Source organism: Pinus tabuliformis, chromosome X (assembly GCF_031772625.1).
Source record: "Pinus tabuliformis cultivar Carrire ecotype Pingquan chromosome X, CPIR1, whole genome shotgun sequence".
NCBI lineage: Eukaryota > Viridiplantae > Streptophyta > Pinopsida > Pinales > Pinaceae > Pinus > Pinus tabuliformis.
Window position 1 is genome coordinate 250,890,850 of NC_142308.1, and position 14,594 is coordinate 250,905,443.

General features: G+C 32.4%; 1 non-coding gene across 1 annotated transcript; it reads right to left on the reverse strand.

The window, feature by feature from the left end:
- Nucleotides 1–6,226: 6,226 nt before the first annotated feature.
- On the reverse strand, nt 6,227–6,329 carry LOC149139316 (U6 spliceosomal RNA). The gene has a single exon (XR_016265415.1). It is a non-coding gene; the product is annotated as a U6 spliceosomal RNA (small nuclear RNA).
- Between the last annotated feature and the right edge of the window lie 8,265 nt (nt 6,330–14,594).

A 14,594-nucleotide genomic window follows, 5' to 3' on the forward strand; every position in this document is an offset into this window, starting at 1 on the left:
ATCTGACACATCCATCGTGGTTGTGTTTTCCTCCTCACTATGATCCCCACCTTTCGGATCTCTATGCCTTCCTGCTTCCACTGCTGCCAAATATGCAGTTAAAATCCTAATTTCTTCTCGTAACCCTTCATCTGCTACTCTTCTGATGGCTCTTCCTCAACCCCTTCTTCCTACCTCCATCTTTACTAAGAGAAAGGAACAATCTTCTCTAATACCAAAAATTGGTGGCAATCCTGAGGAGGGACATGTAGCAGCAACCGTTTAACTCTTTCGTTTTCGAATTAAAGTCAGTGGCAGGGTTTTTGGTATGAGGTTTTAATGTGTTTTATGGTGTTCTGCCCGCCCTTCATATTGGCCTCGAGTTTGCAACCATGGGTTATCACACTTGCCGAGGGTATTTGGAATTCATTCCTTCTTTGCTATGGTCTGGTTTGGTTGTATGGGTGCTTGGTGCTTTCACCTGGTTCTTGCGATGGTTGGTAAGTGTTGTGCCTTGCTTGTCCTGTATGGTGGTTTGTTATTGCTGTGCTTCGCTTGTTCCCTGTGGTGGTTTGTTTGTGCCATGCCTCTGCTCACTCTTTGTGGTGATTCACTTCTCTGGTTTTTGGAGGGTTTCAGGTCACTTTCCCACCTACAAGTCTATTTGTCTCTGTCATTTGGCTCATACTTCATTTCTGCTCTGTGTTGTAGTGATTTGTGTGTTTGATGTTTGGTCTGTTGATGATTCGGCTTTGCAAACACAGGTTCTCGCCTTGCTATTGCACATGATGGCTCAACGAACTCTCTCTCAGGTAATCCTCTTGTTCCGGTTGCAATTTCCCCTTTCGTTTTTGAGGCTCTAACGTTCTGGCTCCTTGGTGAGTAGGCAGAACCCTCTCATGGAATTTCTGTTGGGAGAAACCCTCTGTTGTGGGTCTCAGCTCTCTTCCTCCATCGCAGAAACGGACCTCCTCTAGGTAAATTCTCACTCCCCTCTTGGTTTTTTGTACATTTTGTTTTGGTCTCGAGGCCCTACCTACCTGTTGTGGTGGTGTGCAGGTCCTTCCAAGGGAACATTGCTCCACGGCTTCGTCCTTGGGATTGTTCGCAGGCTTAGGGAAACCTGGGTAGGGTCTTTCCGTGGCTGCAACTTCCTCTTACTTGCTCTATTTCTTGTTATGTCTGTAATTGGTTATAACCCTTGGGGTTTCGATTCCTCCGTGTATGTATATAGTTTTAGAGGTTTTCATGCCCTCACTGTTTGACTAGTATTTAGCCTGTGAACTGTAATGTTTTTGGTTTGCATGGGTTTCGAAACCCTCCACGATTTCAGGGTTATAGATTTTGTACAGTGAACTGTTAAATGGGAAATGAAATGAAATGTACAGGAATGCTTGAATGCTGAATATAAAAGTACCTAGTTTTTTTTTGTTGAGGAAAAGGAAAAATGTATTGTATATGCTGGTTTAACTTTGTATAGTACCTGGTCTAAGATGCCTTCTATTACAAGATTCTTGTCGATGCTATTTAGATTCTGAATGAGTTGTTCACTGTCTTGCTTTCATTACGATTCCTAAAACATTTATGCATAAGGGAAAAAAAAAAAACTATCCTACTTCCTTAATGACATGTTCTAGAATTGTTTGCTTTTATAGATGTTCAAAACAATTGTAAATTACAAATTCTGAGCTCTCTCTCCTCTTTGGATGGCAACCCCTCAATGAGCTTTGGTTTTTCTTTTTCAATGCATTATTAGCAGTTTTTTTACAGTTGAGGAATTGTTCCTCAGTTACTTTTCAGTTTTCTAATAGTTTTTTTAAACAAGTCCCTAACTAATCCTATCTTGATATGCTTGCCTAATTTTAAAGAACAATGGCCGAGTCAACCTTAATTTTAAATGAAACAAAATAAAACAGAAACTCAAAATGTTTTTCTCTCTGTGCAGCAAAATAAAATAAAAGAAAAACATTTCCTAGCTGTCACATTTTCACTCGGATGCTCCTTCATCAATTAGAGAAATACACCACATGCTTATGGAGAATGTCATTTAACACATATTATACATGAACTCAAATAAATCTAATGATATAATGTGTTTGAGTGTTGATATAAATATTGATAAATGTATGGTTATGCTAAATATAATGTCATTGATTAATGTATGTGCCAAATCATGAAAATATTTATAAACCAAAAATAGTGTAGAAAAAAAGACAAACAAACTAAAAAAATATAATGTAATTGATTAATGTATGTGCCCAGTCATGAAAATGTTTATAAACCAAAATATAGTAGAGAAGAAAACAAACAAACTAAAAAAAGATTATATATAGATATATGAAATACGTTAAATGAGACTTGAAATTAAACGAGAAAAAACTCTGTTCTTAATTCATAAGCGAACTAGTTTTATCTGCTATGGTACCAATCATAAAGGAAGAAACATAGAGTGTACCAATTATAATCAAGAACTAGATTTTATTAATTACAAAATAAAATAAGTTTTCTTTCAAAAAGAAATTAGATGGATAGGGTAAATGTTACTTGGGGAGGTAAAAGAGAAGAGTAGGTATTAATGCGATTGAGAATTAATTAAATAAAGAATTTAAAAGGGAAGTTTTTAGGAACATAATTGTTACATAAAGTCTCCTTCAAAAAGAAAAATATTGAAAAAAAAGAAAAATCAGTATATAATGGGTATATTACATATATAATGAAATTACACTCAAAATCTATTCTTAATAATGAAATTTAAAATAGAAATGTCAAAGATTTATTTCATAAAAATGTCATTCTAACTTAGGTTAGATCAGTCGAACCAAAATATTATTTTCGGGAGTTCTTGTTCCAAATGACTTGGTTAGGGCTTGAAGAGAGGAACGTCCATCTTAGTATAATAGTAGTTACAGTTTTACGTGTTTGTGGAGATCATAGGCGCGTAGTCTGACTATATATATATATATATTAAATTACAAAGTAATAGAATATATGAAATATTGTGAAAATATAAATACAGAAATAGGAGATACAGATATATGTGCGGTTTATTTAATTTAGATTATATGCATATAGAAATAATCAGAGTATTTTTTTATATTATCTAATAAAATAAAGAGATATAATATAAAACAAATCTGTAATAATTTTTCCTTTCACATAGTCTGGTTTCTTTTTCTTGCACAAAATAAAAATACATAACTCCAATACAATTTCTTCATATAAACGCTTAGGGTTGTTTTCTAAGGCAAAAAATCCTTAAATTAACATAACTTCTATGATTAAATCTTCTGCCTAATAAATGACCCAAATTGACTATAAAATTACAATATTTCACAAGACAACTTTTTATCTCATTTTTGTTTTGGGCTCCAAAGCCACGCCTCCATACCAACCATAAGAGACTACCCATAAAAAACTAAGTTTAGCTGAAACAAAACCTCTCCGTAAAAAAATTAATTAAGCTCTATACCAAACAAATGATACATTATTTTTTATTTTTATTTTTTGGAATTAAATAGTGGGAAATCTTTTATTTGTATATATATGTATAAATAGGTGACACTTTTTTTATAGAAAAATACCTTGAGCATAAGTCGATTGCAGATTTCCTGAATATTCGAAAAATTGACCGTGCCCATATCCATCTGATTCCCGAATATTCGGGGAATCTGCAATCGGCTTAAAGATGCCCAGAAAAATATGATGGTTCCTAGTTGCAGCCTGCCATTCAGGATTTAGTTGAAAAACCTTTATCCGATAATGTACTACGGCTCTTTGGAGATTCTATCAGCCCTTCATATGCCTCTGACTCTGATCGATGCCAAATCCAATTTGAAGTACACAAAGCTTCCCAATATTGTTTTGTAAAATGCAAGTTCTATTTTTTCAACTAAAAAAATCTTACATTGTTTTGTAGAATGCAAGTTTTATATTTTCAACCAAAGAAATTGTATGTAGAATACAAGTTTTATTTTTTCGACTGAAAAAACCGTACGTAAAGAAGCTCTCAGGCATACGTACTGATTTACAGTGCAGAGTATCCCTATCCAACGTTTGTCGAATGCAAGTTTACAGTGCAAACTATCGTTATCCATTCAAAAATGTTCATCAGAAATTTGAAAAAGCCTTACAATCTGCATCGCCATCTCTGGAGACTGCATAAAGTGGCGTATTACATTTTGTAGGCTACGCTATGGACAAGAAATTTCGAATTATGTTGCTGATTCCAGGCTCCTACCAACTGCAAGCTGGAAGTTGAATATTCATACCGATTGTCATGAGATATGTTATTGTCTCACTGACAGAATAGCGCTTGTCCATGTGCTGGCTCTACTGTAATCCATGCAGGTTTCTGTCACCGTTAATGGAGTTTACCTTTACGTAGAAGGCTTGTATCGATTCTTTGTGTGTTAAGTTATTTTAGTTTAAAATTTAGTATATAATTTTTTGATGATAAGTGTCAAGGACATAATCCAATAGTTAGGTGAGGAAGTTTGATCCATACACGTCTTGTAGTCCAATTCTGAGAAGGCTATATATGTTTGAGAGTTGTTTGAGGCATAATTTCGCTTAAGAATTATATGAGACATGATTTATTCCCTGTAATCCAATAGTAAGAGGTTTGATCCTCAAATTTTATGATCCAATCTTAAACAAGACTATATATGCTTAAAAACATAATTTCAATTAAAAATTGTTTAAAGCATAATTTTTTCCATAGAAAAAAATATAATTCCCTGATAAGGGACATCCATGTACTTTGAAAATTTTAGAGAGAGCCACATATAATCTTCACGCGTTCACAGTAATCTTTGGTTGGATCAAACGTAAATAAATTAAAACTTGTAGGCGCTGGATTGTGTTTTCTTAATTTTTCAATTATTTTTGTGTAAGTTATTATTTATAATAATAATTTAAATAAATTTAATGGATGAGTTGTATTTTATAATAATAATTTAATTTTAAAATTATAATTAAGTTAAATATTAAATTGGTATTCGAGATGTATTTTTTTAAAGTAATTTAAAGAGTAGAAAGAATAGAAAATTTGGTACTATTTTGAGTCAAGTTTTAGAATTTTGGGTGCTCCAAGAGTTTTTGATGGTGTTGAATCCATTGTTCCAACAAGAAATTCTTTATCTAAAGGAAATCACCACCTCCTTAAACAACACCTTTTATTTTTTTTGGTAAACAATAGACCCATTTCTATATAAAAACAAACTTTTAAAATTTTAAAAAATATTTGAATTTATGAAACATGATATAGTTGATCATTTCCATACTAATTGAAATTGTAAAATATAAAATCATTTCTTTTACAAATCTACCTAAACACTATAATATCACTTTGCTAAGAATATTTCAAAATAGGTGTCGTGAATTATGGTTTTTTGGGCATTTGGTATTGATAAGACATGGTATTGACCAATGAAACTGTAATACAACCGCTTATTTACAGATTAAGAATCTCTATGGTGAGGTAAATTTCCATAGTTAAAAATCTTGTTCCATGATTTTATATGTGTGTTTAACATATATATTAGGTCTTTTATAACAAAAATAATTTTAAATAAAATTGTAATTTAGTTATTTTTGTTTATGATTTTTGAGCGGAGATGCTCATTCTACAACCTAGTGTGCATGCTCAACTTGGAGTTAACACGTATCCTATTAAACCAAAAATAAAATATTCTGGAAAAGTAATGTATGCCATAATAAAAAAGAAAAATGAATATGTTATGCATGTTTAATTAGTTGTCCATATGACCTAATATAATTTCATGTAAAGAAAATATATTTCATGTAAAGTAATTAGAAATAAATATTTGAGTAAGATGTATAAACCTTATACATTTTAAAAATATTTTAACATGTTATTTAAATAAATTATATGAAGATCTATGTTAACCAACTTTTTTTTTTTCCGAAGAAGAAAATTCATAATTTCTATTATAAGAAATTACATGCTGTTGATGCCTTTAGGCATATGCTGTAATGTGGTTTTCACCACTGATCAAAAAGCAAAATTTACATATAAGTACCCACAGGGATACAGTATAGGATCAATGTCCATCATAGTAGTGCAATATCGCTATACAAAAACAGGTCAATAGTGTATAATTGCTATACAGATGTAGATCAAAAAACTGAAAAATACTGCAGACTGTACAATAATATATCATGGTAGTGCAAAATTTAGAAGAGGCCATCGCCTCCCTGAAGGGGACCATCAATATATGGTCTATGAAAAAATTTGGACCATTTCTCGATTTGTGCGTGTCATCCTTGCGCAGGGGCCATGCTAATCTTCTCTGTATCATTCCAATTTTATCGGATGTCTCCGAAGAGACAGTATGTTAACCAACTTATATGAATATCAACTTCATATATATCTATATATAAAAAAGAATATTTTTATTTATTAATATGATAAAATTAATAAAATTAATTTTATTGTTAATAAAACCTTAGATCATACTTAATATATAAAATAAGTTAATAAATAATATTATATTAATATATAAATGATTATATGAAAAAAATATAATACTAATTATTAATTTCTATAAATTATATGATAATTTATATATTAATATAATATTAATTGTTAATTTATATAATAATGTGTATACTAATATAACATTAATTATTAACATATATATTAAGTATGACTTACCTTTTTATTAATAATAACAATAATCATATTAATAATAAAAAATAGGTTTTTTTTTATTCTTATTATTTTTAGGTTTACGGTTTTCGATCTCTTGAATAATCATTTTCTTTCTCTGGCCCTTCTCTTCCGTCTTTCTTTCCCCCTCTCTATCTTGCATTGTATATCTTTCTTTCGTTCTTTCTTCTCTTTGGCTCTTTGTCTTGATGATGAATCGATTTAATTGATTCGAAACATCGACCTAAAAATGTCTACTAGGGAATCTACTTTGAAAGGTTCAAGTTTTAAATGTCAATCCCACAAGAATCTAAAATCAACCAATATATTCTATTATGTGCCCAAAGAGATTCACTCCTCTTCTCCCTTCCCTTCTAGTAGCTATTACTTGCACAATACTTGGCCCATAGGTTGAGTAACGAGGCACCCTATTTAATATAACACTTGTTGATTGATTTAGATACCTAGTCTCAACCTTTGCCTACATCCAACCACCAATTGGCTTCTAATTCCTTCAATCCATCGCTACTTCCTCCTGAATCCCAACAACTACTCAGAATAAGAGTATAGAGCTCTTTCCCTGTACACCCATAAATACAAGGGCGAAGACCCAGACTTTTTCCTCCCCATGTCAAGGATGATGCTCAGAGACCCAAACACCACCCTAGGAATCCCGAGGAAATACCCTCCTTCCCTTGCAACAAAGATGCACATCTTAGACCAAAATTTTCCCAAACTCAAAATGTGTTCACTCATTAGACAAACTACACTCAGACCCAAGATTAATTTCAGCCCACGAAGCTATAGTTAAAAAATTACAATTACTAGCCTCAAAAGAAAACCAAACTGACATGTCTTCAACCTCCATAACTAGCCCTACTCCCAACTCAGAAGATGAGATAAAATTATGCAGAAATTACCATCCTTCCACAGAAGTTATATGGGGAGAGAAGGGGTCTCTCGAGTTGTTTTAGGGGGGAATGACTGCAGAATAAACACAACACAAAAATTCCAAAATTGATAATAACAATTACCTATTCTAGGTGGAGTTCATTGCAGATATGTTATATTAGGATTTACCAATTCCGCTTCCTCTTTGCACACGGATTTTTCATGCTTTAATCCCCTTGCCAACTACAAACACCCTTATTCAATTGCACAACAACTTCATTACCAAATTGTCTCTACCCTATGTAAGCATCCAAGATTCCACTCCTCCTTCTCCCCTTCGACTACTTTTTGTTAGTTCCAATCTGGCCTCCTAGGCATAGTTTCTTCATTGTATTCCCATTTATGAAATATTACATATGAAACAGTCTCCACAAGTTTGACATTGAATCCCCTCCCTTCATACACTCTTTGCCACCTTTTCCCATAACTCAACCTACCATCATGTCTTGACACTCAACGTATGTAAAAAACACAGTTACTTACATTTGTCATGGGTGTGTTGCCACATCTCCCGACTTATTGATCAGGTCGGATGGTGGCACATTATGCCCCCACCTTTTGCCACTCATCACCCAATCTAGGGAATAGTTATTCCATTTTTATTAAATTAATTAATTGAAAAAAATATATCATATGAACAAGTGACATATGAAGTGAGTTATGGTTTTTTGGTGCACATGATATCAAAATTCATCTTATTGGCCCATGTATTGTAACAATGTCTATTTACAAATTAAGGGTCTCCATGGTAAGGTGGGGGTAAATTTCCATGGTTAAGAATCTTGTTCCATGTTTTCTTAAATGTATATATGTTTAACTTATATATTAATTATTTTTATAGATAATAATAATAATAATTTTGTTGTTTGTGGAGCCTGATTTTCTTCTTTATTCAGAGGTATCATCGTATTGGACCCCAGTTCGTAATGGGGCGACAACTCAGCCCGTTTGTTCACCACTAGGGGGGTCCAGAGGGAGGACGACAATGATGATTTTTATGAGACACCCCCCCCCCCCCCCCGCCCCCAAGTTGGGGTTCGAGGCAGCACCCCCAAAGCTAAAAATAGATGTAAAATTGCCTTGTGAAATATTATAATTTCGTAGTCAATTTGGTCCGTTCATTAGGTGAATGATTTGACGGTAGAAGTTGTGTTTAATTTAGGGTTTTTTCCCTAGAAGGAAATCTATCGCTATATATGAGGGAATTGTATTGTGTCTATGATCCAGGTGGATATTGGTGGCGACCTACCTATTCCACCTAGACCCCCTAGTCAATTTCATATGTTTCCTTAATTGTAGCACAATTTACTATTTTTGGCAGTGTTTTCAAGTCTTGAACTTCCGGAGCCGTTTTGAGGCCCAAAACGACATTTTTTTTGGCAAAATTGCTTTAGTGATAGTTGGTAATTGCACTAGCAGTTGTATTCCTTGGAGAGATCTTTTCAACGAGGTATCATACACGTCAAATGGAGATAATATGACCAAGTTATGACCCCGGGAAGTTGGTTGCCCAACTAACCCCAATGGGGCCCATAAACTCTTGGTGTTACATCTCCTCGGGTTAGTGTTTTGGTTGTTTAGGGTTTTATCTTATTGTTAAATAATAAAAAGGCCCTTAAGCATCATTGTAAGTCATTTGAGAGGCATGTAGCTGCCACATCTCTTCTTAGAAATAATCTACATCACCCGAGCTAATCTTATTTCCATTCTGTTTGTAATCATATTTCAATATTGGATATTAATGAAATGAAGTGTTATTTCTGCTGCATCTCTATATTTATGGTTATATCTATAATTTCTTGCATTCCTTTTTAAATCTGGATCAAGCTGAATATATGTGTATTATGTGTGAGAAAAAGAGAGGACAGTGTGTGAGAGCAAAGAGGAAATTACAATGGATCAACTGTAGGTTGTATCTCTTCATTTTACTAGATAATATAAAAGGAAGGATTGATTTTTTCTCCGTTGATGTAGCCCAAATTGGATGAACCACATATATCTGTGTCTCTCTCTTGTTTTATGCATTTTCTGTGTTGCATTGCTTTGTAATATATAATTTTCTAACAAATTTAAAAAAAGTTATAGTTTAATTAGTTTTATGGTTTTTTTAATTTTAGTAATGAGAGATGTATCATGAAGTAAATGTTTTGATGCTTCCTATGGATTGATTCTCATAAACATTTATCAACCAATTTTAATTTATGTGACTGCAATAGTTATAATAGAATTAACAAAAACATATAACACATAATATTTAAATCATTATTAAAAATAAAAATAAAACTTTATACAGAAAACATTTTAAAAAACCATAAAAAATTAAATTTTAAGTGACAAATAGGAGTTCTTACCAAATTTATAAATTTATACCTTGTACCCCATGACATACCTTTTGGGCTCAACATTGATACTAGTCAGTTTTGAACAAAGTTGTCTTTAGTGGAACTTTTTGGAAGCTTTTCCAGTGGGTTTTTGCAACTGTGTAATTTCTCTAAAATTCGGCAAGAATTTATTGAAATCACAAGCTTGATGGGTAATTTTTGCACAATCGAAGTGCCCTAGGGGAATTTTCAGGGTGTTGAATCCATATATACAGTCAAAAAACCAGTTTAGATAACACAAATCAAGATTTCACCTCAAAATTTTCCGCTGGATTCTAGCACTGGAAAGTAAAAAAATTCACACTAAAGACAACTTCGTTTTGAACCCGATGTTGACGCTATTCAATCAGCCCACACCCCAATGATTAAATTATTTGGCCAACGTGACACCAAAAAGTAAAATGAGGCGGTAATCAACCCAATTCATCGACAAGAAAGGTCTCACTAGTGATGAAATCATAGTGGTTATGTTAAGTGTGAGTTCAAATATATAAAATAATAATTTATTAATTTATTAACAGATTTATCTTCGAATGTAACAAATACTTCTTCTCAAAATTAACAAAGACTTCTTCTCGAATGTAATGAATGGTTCTCCTTCAATGCGATAGATAATTCTTCTATAAATAAGAATGAATTCATCTATTGTGACAAAATAAATTAGGAGTTGGGCTCAGAAGCTAAAGCTTATGTAATTTTTGCTAGTAATAAAAGAGTTATTGATCGTTTTCAGTGGTTTTTCTTGACTACATAGCTAGGTTTTTACATAAAATTTGTAGGTTTTTACATAAAATTTGTGTTTATTTCTCCTTGATTGTATGTGTTATTTTATTTATGATAACTATTGTATTATTAGGATTTTCATAATTTATTATTGATCTCAGATTTATTGTTGTTAATTTATTGATTTTTATGTAAAATATAACAATGGGTATGAGAGAAAACATTTTATTAGAGATTTGGTGTGTGTAATTTTTATTTACAAGTGCCTCAATGGAGTCAATGAAAAGCATTGAAAGTCTTATTGGGGTAAATTTTACCATATGGATATTTAAGATGGAAGATATGCTCACACTCAAATATATAAATTTTTCGATTAAGGGAAAATCTAAGAAGCATTCATTAGTGACTGATGAATATTAGGAGAAGTTAGATCGAAAAGAAATTGCTACTATTCGAGAATATTTGGTGAACACAATATACTTTCATGTTTCATAGTAGAATACCACCGAATAGTTATGGAAAAAGCTTCATGATTTTTATGAACGAGACACAGAAGTCAATAAATTGTTTCTAATCAAGAGCTTATGTAATCTCAAAATGAAGGAAGGGAGTTTAGTAACTAAAAATCTTAATGAGTTGAAAATGGTGGTGAACCAACTCATTTCATTGAAGATTACGTTTGATGGTGAGAATGAATCTCTTTTACTCTTGATCCCTATGCCTAATAGTTGGAAGAATTTGGTTGTCACCATAAGTAAGGCAACACCAAAAGGTAGAATAAGTTTTGAAGATGTTTCTAACAGTTTATTAAATGAAGAAATGCATAGGAAATCTATGGTAGAAGAAATATCAAATATGGAGGGAGTAAATTTTGGTGATCGTGGAAGACAACATGACAAAAGGAAATCAAGGAGATCAATCTCTAGAAGGAGGTCAAAGTCTACGTGTGGAAGAATAGCTTGCTATCATTGTAGGAAACTTGGCCATATGAAAAGGGATTATTGGATATTAAAGAAGGAGCAAACCATAGCTAGCAATAACAACAATAATGAAAAAACCACTGCCATGGAAACATAAGGTGAGGTATTAATTACTATTACTTATGATGATGCATTCCTTTACACATCCAATTAAGATGGTGATTAGATTTTAGATTATGGAGCCTGCTACCATGCTACACCAAGGAAAGATATATTTATTTCATATACATTTGGTAATATGGGTAAGGTTCGCTTGGGAAATAAAATTATTTTTGATATTAAAGGAATATGAGATGTTCCAATAAAGTCACAGGATGATTATATTTTATTGATTAAGTAGGTTAGGCATGTACCATAGCTTGGAAGGATTTTTTTTCCCAGCTAGAAAGTTAGATGATGAAGGCCACCATATAGCGTTTGGCAAGGGAGAATGGGAAATTGTAAAAGGTTCATTAGTTATCGCAAAAGGGCAGAAAATAGGCACTCTCTACACCTTAATAAATGTTGCAAAATTCAAACATTAACTTTGTTACAAAGGAGGAGTCTACAATAGATTTTCAGAACAAAAGAATTAGGCACATGACTAAAAGAGGCCTAAAAATTCTTGCTAAGAAAAAGCTTTTGCCTAATATAAAAGGTACATAATTTAAATGTTGCAAAAATTGTATTATGCCTATACATAAAAGGGTATCATTTATAAGAGATGGTCCTAAGAGGGATACAAAATATTACATTTGATACACTAATTTTTGTGGCCCAATTAATATAAAATCACTAGGAGGAGATGCTTATTTTGTTAATTTTATTGATGATGGATCAAAGAAGGTGTGGGATTTCCCTATTGAAATCAAAGATCAAGTTTTAGATACCTTTTAGAAATTTCGTGTCGTCGTTTAAAGGGAAACAAATAAATTATTGAGATGCATTAGAACAAATAATGGTGGGGAGTACTGCTCCAAGGCCTTTGAAGAATATTGCAGTAAATATGGAATAAAGCATGAAAAAATAGTTCCTTGCACCCCACAACAAAATGGAACAACTATGAGAATGAATTCAAAAATAATGGAAAGGTAGGATGTATGCTTTCAAATTCTAGTTTGCCTAAATATTTTTGGAAAGAAGTTGTTTTCACATCATGCTACTTAATAAATCACTCTCCCATAACTTCACTTGATGGTGCCATTCTAAAAGAGGTACGGACTGGTAAAGATTTATGTTACACTCACTTGATTTTTTTTTAATAGTGATGTGTATGTGCATATTCTTAAAGAACAAAGGTCTAAGTTCGGTGAAAAGTCATTTAAATGTTTTTTCTTAAGATATATGTTGAGAATGAGTTTAGATTTTGTACGATCCTATAAAAAGATAATTACCAGAAGTAGGGATGTCATTTTTAATGAAGAAAAAATGTTTAAAGTTGTTGAAAAAGGTGTGGAGACACAAAAATTTGTTGAGGAACAACAGGAAAATCAACCAACACTACAAGAAGGAATTCATGGAAATAATTTGCAACAAAATGAAAATGAGGAACAACAACAACAAGAATATGAAGAACAAAATCAAAAACCATAAAGAGGAATCTTGCCCCAAAATTTATCAGTTTGTAGTTCTACCAGGCCACATAGACCTTCACAAAGGTATTCTCCCTTAGAATATATTTTCTTTCCTAATGAAGGTGAACCTACTTCTTTGCAGGATGCATGTGAAGGAGAAAATGGTATGAAGTGGAAAAGGCTATGCAAGAGGAGATAAAATCCCTACATGACAATAAGACATGGGATTTGGTTGAAAGACCACAAGGGGAAAATGTATTAAAGAATAATTGGGTGTATTTAATAAAACATGAAGGAAAGGAAGCTAAAAAACGTTCAAAGAAATAATAATTGTGAAAGGATTTAGATAAGATCAAGGTATTGGCTTTAAGGAGAAAAAAATTCCTAGTTGTTAAAATATCATCAATATGATTAGTACGTGGTTTTGTAACTATTTTGTATTTAGAATTAGAGAAACTAGATGTCAAGACAACTTTCCAACATGGAGATTTGGAAGAGGATATATTTATGGAACAACCAAAAGGTTTTGTTAAAAAAGGAAAATAAAATTTGGTCTGCAAGTTAAAGAAGAGTCTACATGGGATGAAACAAGCTCCTCGGTAATGGTATAAAAGTTTTGAATCTTTTATGCTTGATCATGGTTTTAAAATATTAAATGTAGATAATTGTACATACATTAAAAGAGATGAAAATGGAAATTTCATTATCTTATTATTATATGTTGATGACATGTAGAATGTTGGAAAAGATAAACTGACGAATAATCACTACTACAAATTCACTCAATTTTTTATGGCCTTTGGTCGTTATTTCAACCCCTGTCGTTGTAGATTTTTACTGTAGATTCAACAACTTATGCTAAAACAAACAAAAAATATCTATTCTACTTGTTAGCAGAAACCAAAATTGATCATTGAAAACACTAAGCAGAAAAGGAAGAATTTAAATCTTACAGAACACAATATTTTTTCTGGGCAAAGCAACTGCTCAAAACCTAGACTATCTATATTGCATTAACTAGAAGATCTAAGAAGAAAATACAATTTTTGTTTTGATCCTAGTGGATGGTGGTGGCCACCTGCCTTTTCCAATTGGATCCCCACCACTGTCTCTTTCAGTTTTTTAGTTTCCTTAATTGTAGCACTATTTACTATTTTTGGGAGTTTTTCGGGTCCTGAACTTTCGGAGCCTTTTTTAGGCCTAAACAACATTTTTTGGGGAAAATAGGGCCAACATGGGTCTTTAACTATTGTTGGCGACTCATAATTTGTATTCCTCAAATATATATTTCTAACGAGGTATTGTGCGTGTCAAACGAAGATATTATGCCAAAGTTATGACCCTAGGAAGTTGATGT